The sequence below is a fragment of the Lampetra planeri genome, chromosome 55 (assembly GCF_965212315.1).
Source record: "Lampetra planeri chromosome 55, kcLamPlan1.2.h2, whole genome shotgun sequence".
In the NCBI taxonomy this organism is placed as follows: domain Eukaryota; kingdom Metazoa; phylum Chordata; class Hyperoartia; order Petromyzontiformes; family Petromyzontidae; genus Lampetra; species Lampetra planeri.
This window is the reverse complement of record NC_136161.1, coordinates 2,313,413-2,335,683: the sequence shown is the minus strand read 5'-3', so window position 1 is coordinate 2,335,683 and position 22,271 is coordinate 2,313,413. Positions and strand designations below refer to the sequence as shown.

The 22,271-nt window shown below is 45.1% G+C and overlaps 1 protein-coding gene and 1 long non-coding RNA gene across 2 annotated transcripts in view; both read left to right on the top strand.

Annotated features, from left to right (window-relative positions):
- LOC144735520 (uncharacterized) overlaps positions 1 to 21,644 on the top strand; it is a 29,796-nt gene extending 8,152 nt beyond the window's left edge. Inside the window, exons 3-11 of the long non-coding RNA XR_013588646.1 lie at positions 4,100 to 4,144; positions 6,010 to 6,054; positions 10,258 to 10,557; positions 12,917 to 13,219; positions 13,573 to 13,617; positions 13,999 to 14,292; positions 18,666 to 18,971; positions 21,111 to 21,155; positions 21,349 to 21,644. This is a non-coding gene — a long non-coding RNA (uncharacterized LOC144735520). The remainder of the gene's footprint in view (positions 1 to 4,099; positions 4,145 to 6,009; positions 6,055 to 10,257; positions 10,558 to 12,916; positions 13,220 to 13,572; positions 13,618 to 13,998; positions 14,293 to 18,665; positions 18,972 to 21,110; positions 21,156 to 21,348) is intronic.
- The window catches only part of LOC144735516 (scavenger receptor cysteine-rich domain-containing protein DMBT1-like), a 376,933-nt gene that overhangs the window by 268,367 nt on the left and 86,295 nt on the right, over positions 1 to 22,271 (top strand). The window lies entirely within an intron of this gene.

Genomic DNA, 22,271 nt, shown 5'->3' with positions numbered 1-22,271 from the left:
ACCCCCTGTTAGTGGCTGGCTGAGATGCCATCCATTGAGGAACTACTGAAGGCGATCCAGAGTCTGAGACCAGGAAAGGCACCGGGCAGAGATGATCTCTCAAGCGAAATGCTGAGGAAGGATGGCGTTTGTGCACAGACTGCCCTATATTACATCATAACAACAGTCTGGTCCACCGGACGGGTTCCGCAGGATTGGAAGGATGCCCTGGTGGTCTCCCTCTTTAAGAAGGGGGACCGCAAAGACTGTAACAACTACAGGGACATCTCACTCCTCAGTGTGCCGAGAAAGGTCCTAGCAAGGATTATTCAACATCATGTTGCTAGGCACGCTGAGGAGAGGCTTGCGGAGCCCCAATGTGGTTTCAGGAAGGATGGTCATGCACAAATGCCATTTTTTCTCTCCGTCTGCTACAGCAGAGGTGTAGGGAATTCCAACAAGGCCTATATCTCTGCTTCATTGACTTGGTCAAGGCCTATGATACTATCAGTAGGCCTGGTCTCTGGGTTGTTCTTCGTGCTTTCGGATTCCCTGACCCTTTGCTCATGCTCATTAAGGACCTTCATGATGATGAACAGGGCCAGATAAATCTACGTGGCTGGGAGTCAAAGCCATTCCCTGTACACCTTGGGGTGCGACATAGATGTCCCCTGGCTCCAACATTATTTAACATCTATTTCGACCACGTAGTTCGTGAAGCCTTCAGTAGCTCTACCGGAAGACATTTCATCTGGTACAGATACAATAGGATCAATGCCCGGGTACGATCAAAGGATGGCTCCCTATTGGTCAACCACGTTATGTATGCCGGCGACCTGGTAATTGCAACTCACTCAGAGGAGGAGTTGGAGGCGCTGCTGCTGAAACTGGAGTGTGCCACTAAGAGGTGGGGCCTTACCATCAGCCCCACCAAAATGAATCACCTGCCTGGATATTTGGTACCATCGGGCACTCCACCCCCACAACTCCCAATCGGTGATGGCGAGTTGTGGAGAGAGTGGAGAGTTTCCTATACCTGGGCAGTGTGCTCATGACCAGCTCCGGTTTAACAGCAGAGGTCTCACTCCGAATCAGTCGAGTGGCATTATTTTTTATCGGTTGCGTAATGCTGTGTGGAAGCTACCTGGTCTGTCGCTCCACACGAAGCTTCAAGTCTTCTCGGCCACAGTCATTCCCTCCCTTCTCTAAGTTTGCAAAACATGGACCCCTAATGGAACATATTCGCCGGTTAGAAACATTTAGGCTGGCCTGCAAAGATCAATCCTGGGTTTAACCAGGCTGGATTGTGTGAGGAGCTCACAAATCTTCGAAAGATCTGGACAAAGTCCCATCGGTGAGCACCTCCGGCGGCAGGCAAGGCTGCGTTGGCTCGACCATGTAGCCCGCGCATGCCCAATCACCGCATGCCAAAACCGCTTTTCTTCGGCCGGATCGAGAGGGCTTAACGGGCGCTGTACGGGCTAGAGAAGAGATTGAGTGACGTGGTACAGAGGGATGTGGAGCTGAGTGAACTTACCGATGACTGGTACCAGCGGTGTCAAGATCAGCCTTTGTGGAGGAGGCTCGTGAAGGACACTACTGGGCAGTTGGAGGCAGTCGCCCTCCAACAACAACAGAGGGCAGAGGAGCGACGCTCACAACAACGAGCGGCGCGCCGGTAGGCTAAAGCACAGCAAGTTGGCATAGTAGGGGGCACAGGTGGTGCAGCAGCCAGTCATCTCAGTCATCTCAGTCAGTCGACCCGTGATACCTGGGTCTGCCCCGTGACCTCCTGCCAGCGGGCGTTCGACACTTCACGTAGCCTCAAGGTGCACATGGCCTGGCACAAGCGTCGTGGTGACGTCACCGCCACTTAGTGGCAAATGCCGGTTGTTTTTTAAGTCGATGTGTGTGCATGGCTACATGTATGTGTGTAAGTCCCTGTGTGTGTGCCTTAGTCGATATGTGTGTGTTTGAGTCCATATGTGTGTTTAGGTCAATGCCTGTGGTTGTCTATGTAAGTGTGTGAGTTGCTGTATGCGTGTACGTCAATACAGTATGTGTGTGTAACTCCACGTGTGTATAGCTAAAGTCGATGTCTGGTGTGTGATTCCATATGTGTGTATGTGTGTGTGTAAGTCGCTGTGTTTGTGTGTGTGGGTCGATGTCTGTAAGTGTGTATACGTCGATGTGTGTGTCTGTCTTTTTGACCCGGGCAATGCCATGTATTTCCCGCTAGTGTAGAATAAAACTTTCAGTTATACTCTGTCAGCACTGAACCCCATCTTAGCAACACTTCGCTCCTCTCCTCTACAAGACTTGATTTCGAGGCCCATCCCCTGAGCTTGCCATTGCAAGACTCATTTCTCCATGGTCCTTGTAGACTCGACCTTTGCTGGTGTGTGCTCGGGGTTCCAAGTGAGCACGTCCGCTGGTCTGCAGCGTCGTCCGTCTCTTGGTGCTCTGCACCCTTCTTCCAGGAGGGCTCCTGCTGTGAGCTGCTTGTCGCCACTCCTCACTCACTCCCAAAATCATAAATTGTATTAGCACACCTCGTTGCTTCTCACAACTCTTATAGCTTAGTACAATACAACTGATCGCAGTCCTTGACTCTGCAAGCGACTCAAAACATCAGGATACATGTAGAATAAAAACTTTCAGCGATACTCTGCCTGTCAGTGCCGATCTCAGCACTTAACAATACATCGCCTCTCTCCTCTGCAAGACTCGAGACGCATGGTTGATTTCGAGGCCATACCCCGGAGCTTGTCACTCGCAGTACTTATTTTCGTGGTTTTGCTTCTTCATTATATCCGAAAATCTCCACCTCGGTTCACCTTCTCTCAAAGGACCGGAATTCCTTTGATTTCGCTCCTTGGCCTGTGATTATGACTGTCCGATGTCCATGTGTGTGTGTCTGTTTTAATTTATTGAAGTAATTTTCTAAATCACATCAAGGACTGGCACCTCTCCTCTTCCTCTAGCCATATCATGGCATGTGGAAACAGCTGCTCTCAATTGCCCCTAAGTGTGTTTTACAACTTTCCGCAGTATATTATTTAGTTTTTTTTTGTGTGGGCGAGGCAGGAGGCAGAGGGAATTGATGGTGACTCGCAATTTACGTGCCCCAGCGCGACATCCAGATCAATTTATTACAAAAAAATAGGCAGAATCATTCATAATATATAGTTTTGGAAAAGGCATATATTCAACAAGAAAAGAGTTGCAATAGTCAAGGTGAATGAAAACAAGGGAGTGAGCCAGGAGTTTCGCAGCAGAGAGTAAGATGAGGAGACGGATTTTTCGAATAATGAAGAGGTGATTGTGGGTAGTGGCAGATATTCGATTGGAGTAGGAACAGATGCACGAAGCTGAATCATTCATCCAAACATCGATACTTCAGGGCACTCTTTTACATTCTAAAAATGATCCTATCCTTTTCAGAAAAGCTATGAAGCAGCTTGATGGTAAAACCATTGACCATGGAGTACCGCATAAGCTCTCGATTGTTGTTAATTGCCTCTCTGAACTGAAAAAAGTCATAGATGCCATGAATTCCCATTTTTCCTCTGCTGGCCATATCTTTCACTACTCGAAACAACCTGGCCCCATTCCTGATATGCAGCTTCCTAGCCTTCTGAATTTACCAACATTACAGCAGGAATTCAAATTCGAAATAATATCCTAATTGGACTAATTTAAAATAATTTCCTTTGATAACACCAAAATATATTTCAAATGTGATAGATTGTGACCATGACTCCGGCACACAATGGGCCTCTCTTTTTTAACGACGCTACGGTATCTTTAACATCTGCTAAGAATCAGATGGCAGAGATTTGATGGATAAGGCACTTGCAGTATTAACCAGGGCTGCCTGCCAGAGTTAAACCGTGAACCTCTGCAATAAGCGACGAATGCGCTATCACTGGGATGCGTCACCAAAGTGGAGATGGAGACCGTGGAGGATGATGATTACAACATTAACGGTGGTTATGTTATTATTATCAAGTTTAGCTATCCAGAAATAAGTGTGATTAAGGAAGAATCTCAGAACCCCTATGCCCTTGATATAAGATGTACAAATTCAATGCATGTTTATTTGATCATTATATTTCAGCTACGGCAGCTTTAAGTACAACAACATCTACAACTGAATCAACAAGTGAGTACACATTTAGTAAATGTGCTTAACACCGAGCTTGGTTTTAAAACATAACATAACAAATATTTTAAAAAAAATTCATTAAGTAAAAAAAAAAATTACACTCGCATGCAGCGAGTCCTCGCTAAACGCGGCGGTTACGTTCCTAAAAATTGCTGCTTAAAGCAAATTGACGTTAAGCAGGAGTAATTGTCCTCTGGGGAATAACGGTGAAGGTAGGGGGTGCAATTCCAAACCGTAATTGTATTGTTATTATATCACAGTCCATTGTTGTACATGTTTTTTTACGTGTTGTGTTTATATATTTATACAAATATGGTATGTGTCACAGTCATTTATTTAAACATAAAGTGTGTGAGAGATATGGCAAGTGAAAAAGATGTGGGAGAGAGATGACGATGCCCATGCAAAGATGCCAGAACAAAGCCTGCGGAGGAAGAGGAAGGCATGCCATGTATCACAGCGCGTATCAGTACTACAGTACCAATACTACGGCACTAGACTACCAGCTTCTAGAATCACAGAACAACGCTGCTAACACCCTGGCCGCTCAGAAAAGTAGTCCGTCATGTGCTAGATTCGCGTTATAGCGAGTAGTCCGTAACGTAAAAGTGTGACCAGTGCCCACTGTGTCTCGATCTCTCCTGGTCGTGATCGTTATCGAGGACACATTTCGATCATTAATAAATTATAAAATAAAAGTTATGGTAGGACGCTGTGTTGTTTTGGTTCTGCTGCATGATCCGCCTCCTTGTCAACTGTGACACGACTCGCTATCACGCTCAACACTGGCTACGTGCATCCAATGACTTTCTGGACGAGGGTCCAAAATTCGATGTTTCTTTGTCCAGCTCGCAGCTCACAGATACGCCAACGGATCTGTAATATCAACGTGCTGGTGTCACGATTGTCCCTCCGATAAACATCTCCCTCTCTTAAAAATGATCCTGCAGTGGTCACGTGACTCTGGCAATTGAGTCAGGTGCCTGCCTATTCTGAGAGGTTGATGAAGGGCGTGGCCTAACATAACCCCCATTTATCCTAAGCCAACCGTAACCCAGCAACATTCACAAGGTTTAATCACCACTAATTATATTGTAGTGCGAATATATGCACCAATTATTAGTAACACAACCACAATAGTTGCACTAGACTTGCGTTATAGTGAGTAGTCCGTCCTGCATTAGACTCGCTAGTAGTCCGTCACGTGCTAGACTCACGTCAGCAATAATGCGCTGATTGAGGATTAACTCTATTCTGTTTGGTGACCTCGGCTGCCTTCTGCAGCAAACTTCTGAAAGACATACGAATCTTCGAGTAGACAAGGTTTGTCACTTCGAGTTTCACTCGGACAGTCTGAGAATTGACATCTCTCGTTGGGTGGCAGGTGTCATTAGTTAATTAGATCCGGTGGTATTGTTCAACATGCTCAGAGTATTAGTAGGACGATGTTTATTGCTGGCTCCTTGGCATTCTGACCCATCTGGATCTTTTGCTCAGAAACTATGATTTTAAAAAAATGCATCTTTATATATCAACTTTACAACATAAACTAATAGCAGATCTGACTGTTTTCAACTTCCACAACTCCAGTAACCACATTTACGATTCAAACATGTGATTTATTTGTTAAAATGTTGATTCTCTCCAAGTTGTATTGAAATATACACATTTTTCCATATTTAAAATAACGTGTACAGACCAACGGAATTATATTCACGCAGTAATCGTATGGTTGGTTATATATATATGTTTTAACACTTTCTGTATGTATTTCAATCATTGATGAAAACGAATTAAATAATCACCATTTCTAATAAAAACGTTGAACTCGATTGAATTCACATTCGTGTTTGCTTCTTCAGCACGTGCAACGACTGCTTACCCATGGATTATAACCAATTCATCGAGTAAGTATTTACACTCTAATTTGATCATCACTTCTCTGATTGTCAATCAACCAAATTAAAGAGAAAAAACAGTTAATCCTCATTTGAAATATTATCTTAATGTTGATATTTTTTATGAAAACATCCACTTGTATTATTACATTGCACTGCTTTTCAATGCTCTTCAAATAAGTGTAGTATTCTTGAATGAGGCAGAGACTTCGTAGAGGCCACACGCTTTTATTCCAATAACACTAGTCCTCCGGACTCACTGGGAGAACAGCCCAACCACACAACCTAGGGAGGTACAGCCTCCGGCTCTCTTCTCCTTACTCCCCTTCCCTAGCCTACAGCTACCCAGTTACTCTCCTTCCCTAGCCTATAGCTACTCAGCCCACTCAGTCCCAGCGGGGCGGCATCCTCGAGGCTTGGGGGTCCAGGATCTCCGGCCGCACCTCCTTCAGCTTCTCCTGAGATTGACCCCCTCCGCTCTCCGGGAGCCGTCTTCTATCTCCTCCCTCTGAGGGGCGGGGGTGTCTCGGGGCCCTGGCTCTCGCCAGCCCCCTCCCCTCAGAGCGGTTCCAACCACCTCTCGTCCCTGCCGGTCCGGACCGGTCCAGACCAGTACGTACCTCTCCCCTAGCTTGTGTGACCTGTGTGACCTGTGTCAACCTTGGTGTCAACCTTGACCACGACATCACCCCCCCCTACACAGCACGCAGCCGTCCCGGTTGCATCACTATCCACATCCCAACCCTAACTCGCGAACCAGGAATTCTGAACACGACAAGAACAATGCGTGAGCCTCAACACAACAGTAACAACAACAGAACAGCAACCACAACCGTCCCCAATAATTTACCCCAACCCCCCTGTACACAAGAACACCGCGGACACACCACACCAACGAACAAGGTGACTCGAACACCCAGGCTCCGCGAGGAGGCAGTGTGTCTGCGACAGGTCTCAGGAGAACCTGAGACCCTTCGAACGAGTCCGTGTGGCGGGTCCATCGCCAGAGGCCAGCGTTCCTTGCGGAGGGTCAGGAGGGCCCAAATGACGGGCGTCCGGCACGTCCCGAGGCCCCGGGGACAAAGCCCGCGAGCCGTCTTCCTGCTGGACAGGCGGCCGGCTCGCTTCCCGCTCCTCCGGTGAGGCCACCCTAGGTGGACTCACACCTGCAGCATCCGAAAGAGTGGCAGGGGGTGTCGGAACAACAAGGGGGTCGCGAGGCCCTTCCCCCAACCTGCCGGACACGTCACGCGGCCGGCCCCTGCGAGATGAAGATGTGTGAGTGCGTGGTGTGACATAGGGCTTCAGGCGCGAGGGGTGCACGTACCAAGAACGCCGTCCGCACGCGACCCTAACACACTGGTCCCGAACGACCCGAATAATGTCGACCGGCCCCCGCCAGGGCCGCAGCAATTTCGATGACGTTGACAGCGGCACCTGCGGGCAGTGCAGCCACGCCTTATCCCCTACCGCCCATTTATACCCCACTTCTGACACCAGTTGTAGTATTCTTGAATGAGGCAGAGACTTCGTAGAGGCCACACGCTTTTATTCCAATAACACTAGTCCTCCGGACTCACTGGGAGAACAGCCCAACCACACAACCTAGGGAGGTACAGCCTCCGGCTCTCTTCTCCTTACTCCCCTTCCCTAGCCTACAGCTACCCAGTTACTCTCCTTCCCTAGCCTATAGCTACTCAGCCCACTCAGTCCCAGCGGGGCGGCATCCTCGAGGCTTGGGGGTCCAGGATCTCCGGCCGCACCTCCTTCAGCTTCTCCTGAGATTGACCCCCTCCGCTCTCCGGGAGCCGTCTTCTATCTCCTCCCTCTGAGGGGCGGGGGTGTCTCGGGGCCCTGGCTCTCGCCAGCCCCCTCCCCTCAGAGCGGTTCCAACCACCTCTCGTCCCTGCCGGTCCGGACCGGTCCAGACCAGTACGTACCTCTCCCCTAGCTTGTGTGACCTGTGTGACCTGTGTCAACCTTGGTGTCAACCTTGACCACGACATAAGGTTGAAAAGTATTCATGCATCAGGTCTGTCCACCCATCTGTCTCTTTGCCCTTAACACAGAGGCATAACCCTCATAAAGATGATCCACATAAACAAAACTCATAAAGTTGTGTAACTATTATTTATATACCAAACAGAAAACCAGCCGCATTGACCACAGGGGTTGGCCGGGTCATCCCGGGTCAAACCGTGCTGTTTCAATGCAGCCTACGGACGGACTGCTTCCTGCCTGTCTGACACTGGAACAACCATAACTTTTTCTGTTTTGGACAATCACAATTGAGAACACACTACAGAATTCACGCACGTGGGACAGGTGCTGTTAGCGAGCATCTAGACTCCTCGAATTGTAGTGCGTAGTCCGTCACCCTCCATACTCGCAGTGTAGCGGGCTTGGTTCGCGTTAAGCAAAAAACCTTCCATAAAAGAAAAAAAACGCATTAAAGTGAAAACACTATAACGTATTGCGCCATATTGACTTCAATCAGTGCACAGGTGCACTATCAACATAGTTTGTGCAACAACGACATGCGATTGAACTAAAGCAAAATTGGAGGCCATCGCCAAATTGAAGGCAATGTGCAAGTAAATTTCTGCCGCTCGCTCCGCTGCCGCTTTCTGACTGTAAATATGATCGGAGTAATGCTTGACAAGCATCTCAATTTAAACCCGCCGTGTTACAAACATCTGCCATGACCTCATCCACCACATCTGGGTGCTCCATTATGTTAGATCCATACTGAATAACGTGCTACGGTGGCGAGATGTTATCTCCCTCGCCTAGTATACAGGAGGTCATCGGTTCGATCCCAAGCCTGATTCCTATATATTTGGAGTTTGCATGTTCTCCCTATGGTCACGTGGATTTTTCTCCGGGTCCTCCGGTTTTATTCTCCACATTTAGAAACATGCATTTCGAGTATTTGGCTGCGATAAGTTGCCACATGATAAGCCACTTCATTGAGTTATCACTTGTGGCAGGTCGCATCTGAAAGAGAGCTACATAGTCCAAACAGCCGAGCCAGGCTTCACGTTGTGACAGTTCCAACGCACTCCTCATGTGGCTTCCTTGGCTGCCGACTCTGAAATGTATTTAGGTACAAGGCTGCATCCATTACTCACCAGGCTCTGCAGAACAGTCGACTGTCTCTCTGAACAGCTCACGGTTCACAATTCCGATCAAACGTCTGCAATTAGCCAGCAAATCATTGCTCGTGATTCTACCGACAGAGCCATAATGGCCAGCGGAGCATTCTGAGTTGCCTTTTCATCAGTCTGGAATGCTCTAAATTAAAAAAAACATATAAAACATTTAAAACGTCGTTGTGTCGCGTAGCCATCGGGACTCGGACCAAGTCACCGGCCGCCTCTCCGCTCAAGCATCGCCACAGGCCTCGTGACATCGCCTCTGAGATATGCGGCTGGACAAATACATTTGCTTCTTTTTGTTGTTTGTAATTACACTGAACAATGAAGAACACATAGATCAGAGCAATGAACACAAATTAGATATATTATATAGAATGTTAAAGAAAGCAAATGGACTTGCGAAGGACACATCATGGGTAGAATGGAGTTATGGCCAATGGCGACATAATGGCAGCTGAAGAAACAAGCATTCTCGAGAGAATGACGATTGCAGAGACAGAGCAATGCGTTCAGCTGATGTGTGGGTGTGAGATGGATCGTGGGATCATGGTATCATGTATTATAGCAATGCTATAGGAAGGCCTTCTGGTGGCTGTTCAAATTAAAAGTACATTTAGTATCGCTCCCTCGTTATAGTGGTATACTTCACGTAGTCTGCAGTCATTTTGCACGAGGGAATGATGGTGCCATGCATTCCCCGATTGCATCATTATTGTGTATAATAACAGATCATTTAACACGGTAGTAGAGGCTTTCCTAAAAAGTGCCACGTTAAGCGAAAACTATTTCCCCACAAATAATGTAATGATAAAGGTTGGAGAGATATGATGTACTAAGTACACATGTAGGATTTATCATGATTGATGGTGATGATATGTAACATTTCGTTGCTATAGCTTATTGAGTACCATGCATTGTTTCCCAATCTCGTTGAAACAACTCTTCATTTGGACGTGAATGTAATTTAGATTTTTAGGTTTAATTTCATTTCGCATGAACTACAAATTGTTTTCTTGTAAATCACAACGCGTGATCGTGTTGTTTGTCTTCACAGATGCGGCCCTGCGTCTGGTCGACAGGCAGTACAGCTGCCAGGGACGGGTGGAGATACTTCAGAATGGCACATGAGAGAGCGTATGCTTCTATTACCCATCCATTAGCTATGCTGTGTGCCAGGAGTTGGGTTGTGGCCAATCAATAATTTACAATGATCACAATGTGGAAGGGTATAATACCACGTGGGCCGCCGTATGCACCGGATTAGAGAAATCACTGTCCCAGTGCACGCTGTCACGACAAAACCAGTACTGTAATGGTGGAAACTGGGACCCAAGGAGCTACGTTTTATGTTCAGGTACTGTGCCTAACAAAATATATTTTACACGAATCAAAGTAAAGCAATGCACTGGTGTTCATTGTTCACAGCGGTGGCTCATGGCCCCACTTAGAGCTAAGGGTAAAAATGTTTTCTCCACTACATGTTATGTATAGAACCATGTTTTGCCCTAAACAGACATCATGCATGTGTGGATTAACCCATATACAGTGAGGGAAAAAAATATTTGATCCCCTGATGATTTAGTACGTTTGCCCACTGACAAAGAAATGATCAGTCTATAATTTTAATGGTAGGTTTATTTGAACAGTGAGAGACAGAATAACAACAACAAAATCCAGAAAAACGCATGTCAAAAATGTTATGAATTGATTTGCATTTTAATGAGGGAAATAATTATTTGACCCCTCTGCAAAACATGACTTAGTACTTGGTGGCAAAACCATTGTTGGCAATCACAGAGGTCAGACGTTTCTTGTAGTTGGCCACCAGGTTTGCACACATCTCAGGAGGGATTTTGTCCCACTCCTCTTTACAGATCTTCCCCAAGTCATTAAGGTTTCGAGGCTGACATTTGGCAACTCGAACCTTCAGCTCCCTCCACATGTTTTCTATGGGATTAAGGTCTGGAGACTGGCTAGGCCACTCCAGGACCTTAATGTGCTTCTTCTTGAGCCACTCCTTTGTTGCCTTGGCCGTGTGTTTTGGGTCATTGTCATGCTGGAATACCCATCGACGACCCATTTTCAATGCCCTGGCTGAGGGAAGGAGGTTTTCCCCCAAGATTTGACGGTACATGTCCCCGTCCATCGTCCCTTTGATGCAGTGAAGTTGTCCTGTTCCCTTAGCAGAAAAACACCCCCAAAGCATAATGCTTCCACCTCCATGTTTGACGGTGGGGATGGCGTTCTTGTGGTCATAGGCAGCATTCCTCCTCCTCCAAACACGGCGAGTTGAGTTGATGCCAAAGAGCTCCATTTTGGTCTCATCTGACCACAACACTTTTACCCAGTTGTCCTCTGAATCATTTAGATGTTCATTGGCAAACTTCAGACGGGCATGTATATGTGCTTTCTTGAGCAGGGGGACCTTGCGGGCGCTGCAGGATTTCAGTCCTTCACGGCGTAGTGTGTTACCAACTGTTTGCTTGGTGACTATGGTCCCAGCTGCCTTGAGATCATTGACAATATCCTCCCGTGTAGTTCTGGGCTGATTCCTCACCGTTTTCATGATCATTCCAACTCCACGAGGTGAGATCTTGCATGGAGCCCCAGGCCGAGGGAGATTGACAGTTCTTTTGTGTTTCTTCCATTTGCGAATAATCGCACCAACTGTTGTCACCTTCTCACCAAGCTGCTTGGCGATGGTCTTGTAGCCCATTCTAGCCTTGTGTAGGTCTACAATCTTGTCCCTGACATCCTTGGATAGCTCTTTGGTCTTGGCCATGGTGGAGAGTTTGGAATCTGATTGATTGATTGCTTCTGTGAACAGGTGTCTTTTATACAGGTAACAAGCTGAGATTAGGAGCACTCCCTTTAAGAGTGTGCTCCTAATCTCAGCTCGTTACCTGTATAAAAGACACCTGGGAGCCAGAAATCTTTCTGATTGAGAGGGGGTCAAATACTTATTTCTCTCATTAAAATGCAAATCAATTTATAACATTTTTTACATGCGTTTTTCTGGATGTTTGTGTTGTTATTCTGTCTCTCATTGTTCAAATAAACCTACCATTAAAATTATAGACTGATCATTTCTTTGTCAGTGGGCAAACGTACAAAATCAGCAGGGGATCAAATACTTTTTTCCCTCACTGTACTTGTGGTTTAACATGCAAACAAACATACTTTGATAATGCATATTTTACCACAAGCGCGATGTGTGGTTAATGCAGACTTAATGATACCTAGCAATACGTGTCTAATTGGTATTTTAATATATTAACACCTTCGGTATTATTGCAGGAAAGGATACGGCCTACTTTTTTTTTATCGTATTTCTTCCATTTTACCATTAACTATTTGCACACGTTAAGTGCAAGTGCAAAGCCTGAGGCGGAGATTTCTGCATCCTAACTGGAGCCATGAACCCATCCATAAGGGATGCCAGGCTGTGTTTGATGAAATTAGAAAAAAAATCTGCCCAAAAGAGTTCAAATTTGCCCAGTTAAAATGCAGCCTAAAGAAAATAATGCGTAGTAAAGAGTTTCAGTTTGAATAGAATATTGAAAATCACAGAATGGCCAACATTTGGATCCTGGCTTATGGGCTGCAATAGATTAACGAAAAGTCAATTTAGATTCCTAGTGTGTGTGTGTGGATGCGTCCTTGTGGGATATGTAATGCTCACGTTTCACGGTTACTTTCATTTTTTTCTGCAGCTGCAGGGCTCCGTCTGGCTGGAGGTGCCAACCGCTGTGAGGGCCGCATGGAAGTCTACAAAAATGGCGTGTGGGGAGAGCTCTGCAGCTCCACTGTGAACAGAGACATCGCAGACGGCATTTGCCGTCTGCTGGGTTGTGGCTGGAGCCTTGCTTATGGTAGTAACGTGTCGGCATTTGGACTCGGACAAGGAACCATCTTCCCAGATAACCTATCCTTACCTGGCAACAGAATATATGATAACCTTGTATACGGAACTAACAATTGCAGCCTTTCACAGACAGCTGCCATCATTTGTGAAGGTGAGCAATGATTTGTTTTTTATTTTATCAACTTGAAGTACACATTCAGCCTACATTTCCTTACCCCAATCTATCAAATATTTCCAAATTGTATCTGCCATTGCCCAAATAATCTCTGCCGCTTTCCATTGACACATTCTGTATTATTGTGTTTATAGTTTTTGTTTATTCGCTGCTTTAATTTAACTTTAAATCGTGTTCCCCTCAACTTGGCACCGATCTTTAATTGCAATCTCCTCTCGCTTCTTGTATGTATGTTGAACATCCGACCGTGGCTGTGAAACCTTTTCTGTTTAGTTACGTTTTAATTGGATGTTGTAAAAAGTAATCCTTCAACTTATTGTTTCCAACAGCATCCGGGAACGGAAACCAATCGCTGATCATAACTGGACCAACGAGTAAGTTCAACTGGCAGGGGGCAAGCAGTGGGTTAGTGTGGGTAGGTGAAGGGAACACATCTTGTCTCACCTCTCGTTGTGTTGTACCCTGTAATTATGAAAACGACTTCACCTTTAAGATAACGTATGTTCACGTTATCTTAGATTTCACAATTCCGATGTGCTACATGAGGTGTGCTACATGGAGAGTGAAGTCTTGTTCGGAGACGAAGTTGGTCAAGTAATGATGACCATAAATATTATTTGTCTGTGTGTTGTGATCTAATGGAGTAATCTTCGTAATAACAAACACATTTTATGGATAGATACAATGAGATCCTTGTCTACTCCTATTTGTTTCATATGCAAATATGTGTGTGTTTTATGTGTGTGTTTATTTAGATGATATGATTCATCTGGTTGACCGTGAAATGGAATGTCAAGGTCGCGTGGAGATATTTAACAATGGAGAATGGGGAACAGTATGCGGAAGCACTTCCTACATGGGCAACGTTGCCTGCCGTGAATTGGAATGTGGATATGAAATATCGTCCACACGTTACAACACTCCACTACCAGTGCCCACGTTGAGGGTTCAGTGCGACATTGCTGCAAATAATATATCGGAATGCAATGTGACACCAATAAATAAGTATGACTGTTTACAGGAAGGATATTACTACACTCTTTGCTCAGGTATGTATCGTCCAGACCATAAAATAACACATGAAGTATCATATTGCACGTTAATAAAAAAAAATCATACTTTGGGCTGCTACTACAAAGCTAATGCAATACTATAAATAAATAAAATTGGACTACTTTGTGAACTAAAATGTAAAAATTATTCAATTCATCATATAATTTAGAGTAGATGCATTAAAAACGATCAAACACTATCAGCTATCACTAAAATATACAAACAGAACTATCGTTGTATATAAACAGTAATTGTTCAACGAAGTAGATGCGTTCTTGAAAAGTACCACATTTCGTGAAAATCCCTTTGAGCAAAAACAATCTCCCCATTAAATATGGAACGATAAAGTGGGGTGAGATACGATGAACGCACGCACAGTGAGATGGGTAGCCACGCAGGTCAAGAAAGTAGTTCATCGTCTATCGCTCAGAAACCGCGTCATAACGGGCGCATTCCATGCTATAACGGTATGCATTCCGCATTTTAACGGGTGCATTCCACGCTGTGCAAAGGTTTTCCTAATGGAAGAATCATTCTAGATTTGAAGCTTTCGTGACTGCAATGATTCATATTCTTAGGTTTTTTCGGTAAAGTCACGTAGGTAAAAACATAAAAAAGTAAAATAAAATAAAATAAAAATAAAAATCACGACGTTTCGGAGGCAACACAAGCTTCCGTCTTCAGGTGGTACCGTCACAGCCACGACAGCTGTATCAAGTAAATGAGAGATTGCAGGAGCTACCACTCCGTTTATATAATGGTTGGAGAAGATGGTGGGGCAAGGGCCGCATACTTTTTATTAATATGGTAAGTTGAGGCTTAAGACTTAGAATAGACTGCATAACAAAGGCTGAGCCTTTGTTATGGAGAGGTGCGGTTTGTGACGCAACCTGTGACAGGGGGACCACCATTAAACATGGTAAAACTGTAATGGTTCTCTGTCAAATAAGATTGGCAAATAAGTGTAGTTAAATCTTTTTTGCATGGTTAATCACATCTTTCCAATGATTACTCAGTTTGTAACTGTCATCACGGTTGAAATTATGTCCGTGTTTGTATATTTGTATGGCTTCGTGTACAAACCTTTGATGGTAGCCAGGAGGTTTGCAGAGAACCTTGGTCTCGGAAAATACAATTTCATGAGAGCCCACCGAGTTGTAGTAATGATCGGCAACGGCCGAAGAATCAGTTCTGCCGTGTTTCAGATCTGACTTGTGCTCGCGGACACGATCAGAAACATGACGTTTCGTTTCTTCAATGTAGCAATCACCACAAATGCAACTCAATTTGTAGACTCCAGGATACTGTAAGTCAGGAACGACATCCTTCACAGATGGAATCAAATCACGGATTTTATGCACTGTACTGAATCGAACTTGGATATTATGTTTGTTTAGAATTTTAGAGATCTTTTTGGTCACGCCTGCTATGTATGGCAACGTGATAGTTTTGGTCGGAGTTTCATGTGGCTGTTTCTGTATGGTGGGAGAAACAGCTTCGCGGATAGTGCGGTCAGAGTATCCGTTCATCCTGAGGGCCCGATGTACATGTCTTAATTCACCGGCCAGGTGGTGTTGGTCAGAAATGCCATGGGCTCTGTGGTATAGCGTTTTGATGGGAGAATTCTTTTGAGATGGGTGGTGGTGGGAATCCGGTTTCAAGTAGGAATCTGTGTGGGTGGCTTTCCTGTAGACAGAATGTCCCAAGGATCCGTCGGGCCTCCTCTCAAACAGAATATCCAAGAATGGTAGTTTACCGTCTTTCTCCACTTCCATGGTAAATCTGATGGATGGGTGTCTAGAATTGATGTGGTCCAAGAAGTGGTTCAATGCTGGGAGGCCATGTGGCCAGATGACGAAAGTGTCGTCCACATACCTCTTCCACAAGGAAGGACGCAGGGTGGATGTCTGGATGGCGTCTGATTCAAACTTTTCCATGAACATGTTGGCTATAACTGGTGACAAGGGGGAGCCCATAGGGGTACCCTCATTCTGTTTGTAGAAGGTGCCATTCCAGGTAAAATAAGTGTTGGTGAGGCAATGCCTAACCAGCGCAGGTACATCAGAATTCAATCCATGTTGGACTAAGTCCTCAATTATTGTTAGGGTGTCCGGTACTGGGACTTTGGTGAACAAAGATACTACATCAAAGCTAATGACAAAAACCAACAGTATCATCACGAGTTCGACTTCCCTAATCGAACAAAGCAAACGTCCCTCTCTAAAACCATCGGCGGCTAGACCTCCCAGACTCTATGGTCTTCCCAAAATCCATAAAGAAGGCACCCTGCTACGACCCATCGTGTCGACGATAAACTCTCCTACGTACAAACTAGCCCGTTTTCTATCAGATACTCTGCTCCCCTTCACAGGCAAGACCTCTTCGGCAGTACTCAACTCAACCCAATTAGTCTCTATGGTTAAGGACATGGTACTATCTCCTGATGACATCCTCGTCAGCTTTGATGTAGTGTCTTTGTTCACCAAAGTCCCAGTACCGGACACCCTAACAATAATTGAGGACTTAGTCCAACATGGATTGAATTCTGATGTACCTGCGCTGGTTAGGCATTGCCTCACCAACACTTATTTTACCTGGAATGGCACCTTCTACAAACAGAATGAGGGTACCCCTATGGGCTCCCCCTTGTCACCAGTTATAGCCAACATGTTCATGGAAAAGTTTGAATCAGACGCCATCCAGACATCCACCCTGCGTCCTTCCTTGTGGAAGAGGTATGTGGACGACACTTTCGTCATCTGGCCACATGGCCTCCGAGCATTGAACCACTTCTTGGACCACATCAATTCTAGACACCCATCCATCAGATTCACCATGGAAGTGGAGAAAGACGGTAAACTACCATTCCTGGATATTCTGTTTGAGAGGAGGCCCGACGGATCCTTGGGACATTCTGTCTACAGGAAAGCCACCCACACAGATTCCTACTTGAAACCGGATTCCCACCACCACCACCCATCTCAAAAGAATTCTCCCATCAAAACGCTATACCACAGAGCCCATGGCATTTCTGACCAACACCACCTGGCCGGTGAATTAAGACATGTACATCGGGCCCTCAGGATGAACGGATACTCTGACCGCACTATCCACGAAGCTGTTTCTCCCACCATACAGAAACAGCCACATGAAACTCCGACCAAAACTATCACGTTGCCATACATAGCAGGCGTGACCAATAAGATCTCTAAAATTCTAAACAAACATAAGATCCAAGTCCGATTCAGTACAGTGCATAAAATCCGTGATTTGATTCCATCTGTGAAGGCTGTCGTTCCTGACTTACAGTATCCTGGAGTCTACAAATTGAGTTGCATTTGTGGTGATTGCTACATTGGAGAAACGAAACGTCATGTTTCTGATCGTGTCCGCGAGCACAAGTCAGATCTGAAACACGGCAGAACTGATTCTTCGGCCGTTGCCGATCATTGCAACACCTCGGTGGGCTCTCATGAAATTGTCTTTTCCGAGACCAAGGTTCTCTGCAAACCTCCTGGCTACCATCAAAGGTTTGTACACGAAGCCATACAAATATACAAACACAGACATAATTTCAACCGTGATGACGGTTACAAACTGAGTAATCATTGGAAAGATGTGATTAACCATGCAAAAAAGATGCTGGATGCAATTACCAGCGAAACGTCGTACTCAAATTGTAAATTGTTGTGGTTTCACGCTTCAACACACCGGTGGGCTAAAGCAGTGAACTAATTGTCTTTTGTCAACGTGACACTTTTTTACTGATTGGCCGTGTCGGGTGGTGGAGGGTTACGACACATTTATAAATAACGCGATCTAAACCCAAAAACGTTGATTATGAATATGGAAGAATCATGTTATAGTGACAACACATTATCTGAACACGTGTTAAGGGAATACTTACCCTATATATAAATATCAAGCTGAAAATTGCAATACATTATTCTATGACTGTGTAGTGGTTCTTTATTTTTCTGAATTGATTCTGCAGAAGGGAAGAGGTTGGAAGGTTGTGGAAGGTTCGAGAAGGATGGCAGAGCTTGCAGAGTGGCGGGAGTTGTGGTGGGGACCGGGTTTGAGAGTGGGGGGTGAGCTGGGAAGGTTCTGGAATCAAGGCCGGGTTAAGGAAACATAAAGCAACGGGTCTAAAGATGGTTTGGGTCACTGGGAGTCGGGTTTGCTGACTAAGAACGATAGCTGGGGTACTGGGTCTACTCACGGTGCAAGGATCAGTCTTTAGGGGGGGGGGTGATTACACGTCGGCTTGGACGTCCACGCAGAGCGGCTGGGAGGGGAATTACGACTGCACTGTTATTGCAAAAATGCTATGAAATTACTTAACATCATCATGTCTTGTCTATTTCAGCGAAAGGACTCCGTCTTGTGGGTGGAACAAATCGCTGTGAGGGCCGGGTGGCGATTTCGAGAAACGGAGTTTGGAATGAAATCTGTGATTCAACTGTCGACACTCAAGATGCAGACATGATTTGCCGTTTGCTCGGCTGTGGTTGGAGTGTAGCCCATGGAATGATGTCGCAGTTTGGTGTTGGAGTTGGAACAATATTGCCAGATAATTTAGTTTGCTCGCTTTATCCGAATGAAATATTTAACTGCTTGCAGAATGGGAAAAATAATTGCAGCCAACTTCAAACAGCAGCAATAATCTGCGAGGGTATGCTGTCCTTGATTTAATGTGACTTTTATTTTATCGTAAATAACTGGTAAACACTTTAGTTATTCAGTTTGGTTTCTGCTGCCGCAAGATCGTCATGTTTGCCACATACAGCGAATCTAGTGATTCACACATCCCCATGACGTGGTCTGCCAAATTGTCATAATTCACGGTTGTGTCAACTCAATCATGCATTGTTTGGTCTCATGTTAACACACTTTTGCGCTGTTTGTCGTTTTCTCTCGTGTCCATTAACCTAATATAACACCAACTGTACAGAATAAAAAATTCATGATAACCTCCGTAATTTAAAACGAATGACGCATTACACTATACTATTTTGCAACAATTACAATGCACCCTCCCACTAGAACAAACTGCCCCTATACATGAAGCAATACCCCATCATTAACCTCTTTTCATTCTTCTCTTAAAACTCAACTATTTTTTATCACCCATTTCCTTGCTGTTCCCTCTCGTGGCCCCTCCACTCCGTCCCGTCCCTTCCCTGCCCTTATGTGATCCTCACGTACCCTCTGTTACGGTCACTCATTCCTCCGCCCTTGCATTGCCCTTGCCATCTAAATCACTCTGTTGTTGTTACCGATTCTATACGATCTTAAGCACATTGAGCTAAGGCGCTTCATAATTATAAAATAAGTATATAAATTACTTAAACCGTATGGTCTCTAAATCGATAATCTTTTTTTCCCCATTCCTAATTATAACCATAATCTTTGTTGGTCATCATCATAGCCACGATTCACAGTGGTCATCACAATGCTCGTCACTATCTTTAATCTCTATTGGTATAATAATTGTCATGACCATCTCTTAATGTGATGCTGGATGCAATTACCAGCGAAACGTCGTACTCAAATTGTAAATGTTGTGGCTTCAACACACCGGTGGGCTAAAGCAGTGAACTATTTGTCTTTTGTCAACGTGACACATTTTTACTGATTGGCCGTGTCGGGTGGTGGAGGGTTACGACACATTTATAAATAACGCGATCTAAACCCAAAAAACGTTGATTATGAATAACATTGGTCGCGAAAGCCTACGTGTTAAGCTTTCTTCCCTCTTTAACTTTCTGCTTAATTGGGGTAAATACTGAAGATTTGTATCGTAGAAATTTGAATTTGCAGGATGCTTGCTATGTTAATGTGTAACATGGCTGGAGTAATCCACCTTTTGGCAGTTTTAAGTACTGAGGATTTCCAAAAATCTAAATGATGGCCTGGTTAGGAGTGGGATCACTGAATGCAGATAACGGCAGTCAAACAAAATCAATATATGAAAGGTCTGAATTGTATGTTAAGATATTTAGGATCAATATATCATCGTGCCCAACATCAATGATGCCACCACACCTCACTCGCCCTTTCTATCCTCTGCTAAATTCCACACCTGCTGTACAATAGTAGACACGCGGCCTCTAAGATCTGCCCTGACACTGTCCCACCATCCGCTCTTGGGTCTTCTGTTCCCCCTGGTCGGCGGACCCATGGAGACCGCTCCCAACGCCTGTCTCGGGAAGCTGACACCTCCCATCCTGCACACGTGTCCCATCTTGCGCAGTTCTTTTAGCCCAAATAATACACACAACACTTGCCTGCCATGCCCTCTTTCTGGACGTCTGAATTGCTTCTGAATTGCTTATCCTTGTCTTGTCACGAATTTCCCTAGCAGCCTTCTCAGACACCGGTGCCAACAACTTATTTTCGAACTGCTTTGTCACGGTCCAGCTCTCGGACCCATACGCTAACTCGGAAGGCATTCCTGCCTCAGCTATCGATCAGCAGCGCGGGTTTTGTGCAGAATATGGCTTTTATCTTTTACACCGAGTGAAGTGGACCAGAAAAACTGCGACCATGCATTTGTTGTAAAAGCGTGAACACAAACTACATTGATGAGACCGATGGACTCTGCTGATTACAACCCTAATGACGTGGAGACGTAATTGGAACAAAAAGTAAATACATTATTAAAGCACCTTCTTGCCCCTGCAATGTGTTTGCAGCCCATCATTTATCTATATTTGGCCGATTATAGGGTTAGGTTAAAGTGTATCTAATCTGGTCTGATAATATTTATTGTGATAAATGTGGTTCATTCACACATGTTATTACTTTTCAGCTTCAGGGACTGCAAACCCTCAAGTGATTGTCACTAGAACGGAAAGTAAGTCAAATAATGTTTTATATTAAAATGTAAAGCTACACCTTGAGACATGTAACTTGTTTAAAACACACCAGACAAACTTAATTTGTGTCTATGAATAAAATGAATAAAAATATGTTTATACATGCCAATCCCTGTGATACTGATTATATTATAGCCTCACTGTTGCGACGTGTGATATTGTACTCTCCAGATGGAACAATTCGGCTTGTGGATCGTGAAATGAATTGCAGAGGCCGAGTAGAAATAATTAACAACGGCACCTGGGGCTCACTTTGTGACGTTGGCTGGACTTTAGATGGTGCTGATGTTGTGTGCCGACAAATGCAATGTGGGAATGCTGTCTATAACCAGGCCTACTATGGCAAAAGCCCCAGCCCCAAGTGGACAGCCACGTGTGGGTCATTGGAAGATTCTCTCTTCAAGTGCACACTGACCGAAGGAAATCCAAACTCTTGCACTCGGATATCAGATGCCGGTGTTCAATGTACAGGTTTGCTATTTTGTAAATTACTTTTTCCCCCAGTAGCATATTTAAAAAAAAGTGTCAGTGTTATATATTTGTTTACACGTTGAACAGTTCACAAAACCTCTTACAGGTAGGAACAACAGGTTCCACACTGCCCACCAGGAATTATTTGTCTGTCTGTCGTGCACGAATGCGCTGTCCAACCAAGTTCCTACCTGCCCACTCCGAAGGAACGTGTTAAATAAAGCTTTATTTATTTATGATGACAAAGTTGTGAACAGGGCCATCCATAGGGGAGTGCGGGGACCAGGGAAAATCCCAGTATGTGGGCCCCCCTGAGGTATTCAAAATAAACGATGAAATGGGATATATTACATCTGACATCGTGACGTCGATGCACGGGGCTCCCCAAAACGTGGGGCCCGGCACAGTTTCCCCGATTTGCCATACCCTAGAGATGGCTCTCGCTATGGGATCCTCTAATATTGAACGCCTTGGGAGCCTTTAACATTGAACGCTGTGGGAACCTTTAATATTGAACGCCATGGGAGCCGTTAACAATTGTAATGCGAGCGTAAACGGGGTTTGCTGCTGGGCTCTGGTCCAATCACACGGCCCGGGGTATTGGGGGGCGGAGCCCAGTATGG